Raw genomic sequence first — 6,082 nt, 5'->3', positions numbered from 1 at the left:
TCTGCTCTTGTGAAAAAGCAAACAGCGGTGCAGGATGGAAGTTTCAGGGAGCCCAAGATGAAACTTTCTTTTAATCTGCTGAGAAAAGAGAGTGAATGCGAAGTGGACTTTAACACGGCTCTGGGAGCGAGCCGAGTGCGGGCTAACCGGGAGAATTGCTTGAAAGAAACGCGACACCGAATGAGTGGTCAGAACAAAGCCTCAATACGGTGTTCCCGTGGTGTTTGTGGCTGCCTTGTCTTTTGCACAGAGAAAAAGACAAGGCAGCCATCGAATGGATTGTTTCTACTTGGTCAGCCGAGGAGCAGGGGGGGGGGGGCAAGCGTCTCAACCAAGCAAAGCTCACCAAGTAGGAACAATCGGGCCCTTTTCGATGGCTGCAACACCTGAAAGAGATATTGATGCGAGACCCGATCAAATGCTTTTTCAAAGTCTAAATTTAAGATGACAAGCCGGGTGTTTCTGTCTCTAGCGTAATCAATGATGTCTCGAATCAGTACGAGGCTGTCGGTGAGTTGTCTCCCTGAGATGGCACAAGCTTGGTCTGGGTGAATTACCTCCTCTAAAACAGAGGACATCCGTGTTGCTAAAACCTTGCTAAAAAGTTTACAGTCAAAGTTTAAAAGTGTGATGGGCCTCCAATTCTTTAGGTCAGTCTTATCATTTTTTTTATAAAGTAGAGTCACTATTCCCACTCTAAAACTGTCAGGCAGTCGGTCGAGTTTTTCAAAATCTTTAAAAACATCTAAAATGTCTGATGATAAAAGGTCCCAATAGGTCAGATAGAATTCTGCAGGAAGCCCGTCTAAACCCGGAGCTCGACTTCTCTTAAAACCTGTTTTAAAACCATTTTTTTAACTCTAAAGCAGTAAAATTCTGTGTCAAGTGTGCATTCTCTTTTACGGTTTTGTCAACGAATTTTAAGATTTCTGCCGATGTTTCCAAGTGCACTGGTTTCTCTTTGTACATGTTACTATAAAAGGTATGTACAGTTTCAATCATCTCTTGTGTGGATTTTGTTAAAAACCCATCTTCTCTTTTTAGATTTTGAATACACTCCTTTTTATTTATAACTTTCTTTCTTTTTCACCTTCCTCAATTTCCTGCTCCCTGCTTCTTACAAAAATTCCTTTACTCTTTATTTCTGCTAAAACTGACATTTCCTTTTTGACATCTTTGATTTCTTCTTTAAAGTCTATGCCACACTGATTTAGTTTAAAGTAGCGCTGTAAGCGTTTATGTAGTCCCATCATACATCTATTCTCTTTCCTTTTTTTACGTTTACCTTGCTGTTTAAAAAAAGTCTGGGTCGTTTCCTTCACCATTTCCCACCATTGTGCATGTGTTTCGTAGAGGTCTTGAAGGGTCTGCCACTCTTTATAACATTCCCTGTACTGACTGACTATGATTTCATCCTCCAACAGGGAACAGTTGAGTTTCCACAGACCACTTCCTACCATCACACCAGAAGGGGGTGAAAGGGTGCAGGAGAGCACAAGGTGGTCTGAAAAGAAAACAGGGGTTAATCTAACATCAGTGGGTGGGCAATCTCTAGTAAAGAAATAATCAATGCGAGAGGCTCTGGTGCCATCATGACTAAACCAGGTGAAGCCCTCCTCTCTGGGATGCATGGTTTTAAAACAGTCAGTAAGCTTAAAATCCCTGCATATGCCCTGAAGTAAAATCGAAGTCTTATCCACTTTAAAATCTACCCCTGCTCTTTTTCTATCTTTCCTGCTCAAGATACAGTTAAAATCCCCTCCTACAACTAAAGGTACTTGCCCTAGCATGTAAAGCTGTATATCTTCTAAAAGGTCATACCTTTCATTTTTTCCATTGAAACCATAAATATTTAAGAGGTTAAAGTCTTGCCCCATAAAATTCAAGTGTGCTAAAAGTGCCCGTCCGTCTCTCACCACTGTGCTACCTTTCACCAGAACATGCGGATTTTTAATTAGAATGGCCACACCATCATTTTTATTTTGATTTGAGCCACTCCATATCGATAAATGGGGCCACATTTCCTCCCATTGTCTATGGTTTTTTAAAAAAGGTAGTCCACATTCTTGTATTAAAAACACATCTGATTTTATGGAGTCTAAGAAGGATAAAATACTCTGGGCTCTTGTCTTTGATTTCACACTTCTCACATTTAGTGTTGAGAAGGTGAGAACCATTAAAAGCATAAAGGAAAGTAGGTATGTAATTTTCGTTTTTCTAAGTTATCAAAACAAATTACACACAGGTTATTTCTTGGGAAACTAGCTCTTCCTTCATTTCTTTAGGTGAAAAGTGAGTAGGGTGATCTATATTTCCTTTTCGGACTCTCGGTGTTGGCCTCTGACGCAATGTTGCATTTAACTTTGAGTCCCTGGGGGTTGATTGCAGAGCTGAAGTTAAAAAGGAGACCTCATTTGGTGAGTCGGAGGGGAAGACTCTAGGTTCTTCCACTGAAGAACTGTCTGAAAGGGACCTAACCCTTCCCCTCTTCTCTGATACCACTGGGGAATCAGAGGCTCAGATGCCGTCCTCTTCGGCTGTTGACCTTCTGGGAGGTGAGTATCTTCACTAGACTCACCTGTCTGCTCTTCCTCCTCATTTAGCGTAGCTCCACCCTCTGCCTGTGAATTCTCACAGACTTCAACACTGAGTGGTGAGGCCTCTACAGGCCCCTCCCCTTTTTGCTCCTCACTTCCAATCCAAGCTTTTGGCGGGAAGTTTGAATTTATTGGGTCAACCTCTTCACTTTGTTCACCAACTGCCACCTTTGGTCCTTCTCTTTGTTGGCTTGACTGTGGCTTTACCGTCTTTAATTTGTTGGCAAAAGATTTAGGGCAATCTCTGAAGAGGTGATTTAATTCTCCACAGAGATTACATTTCCTGCCATTTGGACACTCTCCAAAAGTTTGCCCAATTTCTCTGCTCTTCCCACATAACACCTTGGTACAAGCCTCAACCAGGTGCCCATGCTCACCACACTTGCGGCAGAACTTGGGCTGCCCCTGGTAGTGGATGTAACCTCCGTTTTCAAGGTGGCCAGAGTGTCGCCCACCCGCTGCACTGAGCACTCTTCAGCCCTTTTAAATGGTATAACTTTGCACTCCCGCACGCTCCAGCAAGCACCATTCAAGCAACAACTTTGCACTCCAGCTTCGAACATCGGCACAGTCGCAAAGAGTAAGGCGACTCTACTCAGAGAAGTCACTCTGCATAGTAAGAAGATTTCTTTTGCACAGACAGAAAGGGCTTCACCCGCAAAGGTAAAGCCTGCCAAAAATAGAAACAACTCATTAGTGCTGCTCTCCACAGAAATCTTTAGTAAAAGGCGAAAGACTTGTACGTTATGAAGAGAAACCAGAGTACGATTATCCGTCACTGCGGGAGCAGGGCATCAGGCTAGTTGGCATAGCCACCTTCCCCATGGTGAGCTTTGCTTGGTTGAGACGCTTGCTCCCCCCCCCCCCCTTGCTCCTCGGCTGACTAACTAGGAACAATCGGGCCCTATTCGATGGCTGCCTTGTCTTTTACTCTGTGCAATAGACAAGGCAGCAACAAAAACACCACGAGAATCCCGTATTGAGGCTTTGTTCTGATCGCTCATTCGGTGTCGCGTTTCTTTCAAGCAATTCTCCCGGTTAGCCCACACTCGGCTCGCTCCCATAGCCGTGTTAAAGTCTACTTCGCATTCACTCTCTTTTCTCAGCAGACTCTTGGGATTTTATCTATAAAATGAATTCCTTCACTCAAACTATGTGAAAACTGCGTTGTCCTTAATATTTACCATGTCTAGAAAGATTTAAACAAAAAAAACAACGTTGTACTTTGCAGTAAAAGAAAGAGCAAATCTAAAGTTTCAGGAATCCGAGAATAAGCTTACTTTCATGAGTTCTTCACGATTTCGGATTTTGCTATAAAATGAATTCCTTCACTCAAACTAAATTAAAACTGCTAAACCGCTAATCTGTTATATGTAAGGCAGATGTCAAATTCACCGAAATAGGATCAAAGGGTATTCGGCCAATCGAGCTGTAGCAGCTTCGGTAAAAGAGTATAAGTTGAAGAGTTTGTGAATAAAGGTGTGCGCACACATAGTGTGCTGTACAAAAATAGTTAGGGAGCAATGCCGGCTGGGGTATATGTTCTTGTATGTTGTCTGACTGTTTGATTTGAATGTGTTGTGTAAGTGTCCTGTTGAATGTTACATGTTTGGGCTTTGACACGCTTCACTGTGGTTGTTAACTGTGTGGTGTGTCCTGAAATGTTATATGTTTGGGCTGTGTGACATGCTTAATGCTTGTCAGTAGCTACCCACTTATTCATATATAGCAACTGACAACGTAAGAAGTCCGGACATACTTTGATAGAGTAGTTGTAGAAGTATCCTTATTGATAATAGATAAACTAATTCATACTGATAGAACAGTAGATGAACAGGTGCCTGCACATGTCTCACGAAAATAAAATGGATGTATGATTGCTGACGGCAGAGCAATACTGCCAAACTTATGAGTTCTTGTGGCAAACTTGATTCAGTGTCTTGACGTGTATACGCTGTTTCGCTGACTTGATTGTCACAAGAAACAAAGTGTGTTTGATAAGATCCGACCATTTTATTACGGGAGGATCAGTATGTATGGATTCTGATGTGACTGATAAACCCATTCGTATCTTAAGCATAATCTAATACGTGAGACAACGCCCTGGCACACGATAAAAAAAAAAAAAGAGAGAGAGCGGTTTTGTGTCCCCACAGTCCATAATGTAGAAAAGAGAGAAAAAAGCCTTTCTGATTTGGTGTGTGTACTCATAGTTCAGAGTGTAGAGAAAAGAAAGCCGTTTTGGTGTCACGGGTGTTGTGACTTACACACACACATTTCTAAATTGAGAAAGGAAATTATTTTAGAGGAAGCACTAGAGTTTAGATCCCACATTTGTTGATAGGCATTCATTTATTTCTTCACTTCTGATGAAGTTTCAACAATAAACAACAAACTTTGTATTATGAGAAAGAACCAGACTCATTCTTCAGGAATCCGAAAATAAGCTCTATTTTATGAGTTATGCACGAATTCGGATTCTCCTATAAAACGAATTCATTAACTCAAACCAAGTTAAGACTGCTTTGTCCTTCATATTTATTCATGTCTAATCAAGTTTCAACGATAAACAACGTTGTACTTTGTAGAATGAGAAAGAACTTCTTCAGCAATAAGCATCTCTCGACATATGACGAAATACAGATTTTGCTATAAAATTAATTCCTTCTATCAGCCTGACTTAAAACTGTTTGTCCTCCTTATTTATCCACTTCAAATCAAGTTTCAACAATTAAAAAAAATTTGTAGTTTGAGAAAGAAGAACTTAATCTTCAGCAATCAGTATAAAAAGAGGTGCAAATGCCAACCATACATACCTAAAAGGTGGAGCGGAAGTATTCAGCTGCAAGTAGGTGTGAATGTTCGACCATAATTTGTAAAAAGCGGGTAAGAAAAGGTTCGAATGCCCGACTATATATTAACAAAAGCGGGAGGAGAGGTCTTCGGATGAGAGTGGGTGAGAATTTCCAACCATAATCTATAAAATACGGTGAAAAAAAATATGTGAATGCCTCATAGAACACTAAAAGCGGAAGTGTTCGGCTGCAAGAAGGTGTGAATGTTCGACCATAATTTGTAAAAAGCGGGTAAGAAAAGGTTCGAATGCCCGACTATATATTAACAAAAGGGGGAGGAGAGGTCTTCGGATGAGAGTGGGTGAGAATTTCCAACCATAATCTATAAAATACGGTGAAAAAAAATATGTGAATGCCTCATAGAACACTAAAAGCGGAAGTGTTCGGCTGCAAGAAGGTGTGAATGTCCGACTATATTTGGTGAAAAGCAGGTGAAGCAAGGTCTGAATGCCCAACCTTACATCATCAAAAGCGAGATCAGAGGTGTTTGGCTGCAAGAAGGCCATAGTTTGCCAAAAGCGGGTAAGGTGCGAATGACCGACTAAATATCAACAAAATTGGGGGCGGAGGTCTTCGGATGCAAGTGGGTGTGAATATCCCACCATACAAGTATGGTGGAGAGGAAGCTGT

The 6,082-nt window shown here is 41.4% G+C and overlaps 1 non-coding gene across 1 annotated transcript; it reads right to left on the bottom strand.

Moving 5' to 3' along the window:
* Nucleotides 1–3,249: 3,249 nt before the first annotated feature.
* LOC140280636 (U5 spliceosomal RNA) lies at nucleotides 3,250–3,363 on the bottom strand. Its single transcript, XR_011909574.1, has one exon. It is a non-coding gene; the product is annotated as a U5 spliceosomal RNA (small nuclear RNA).
* Between the last annotated feature and the right edge of the window lie 2,719 nt (nucleotides 3,364–6,082).

Source organism: Leuresthes tenuis, unplaced genomic scaffold (genome assembly GCF_036924035.1).
Source record: "Leuresthes tenuis unplaced genomic scaffold, fLeuTen1.0.hap1 SCAF_21, whole genome shotgun sequence".
In the NCBI taxonomy this organism is placed as follows: domain Eukaryota; kingdom Metazoa; phylum Chordata; class Actinopteri; order Atheriniformes; family Atherinopsidae; genus Leuresthes; species Leuresthes tenuis.
This window is presented reverse-complemented; position numbering and strand designations above follow the sequence as displayed.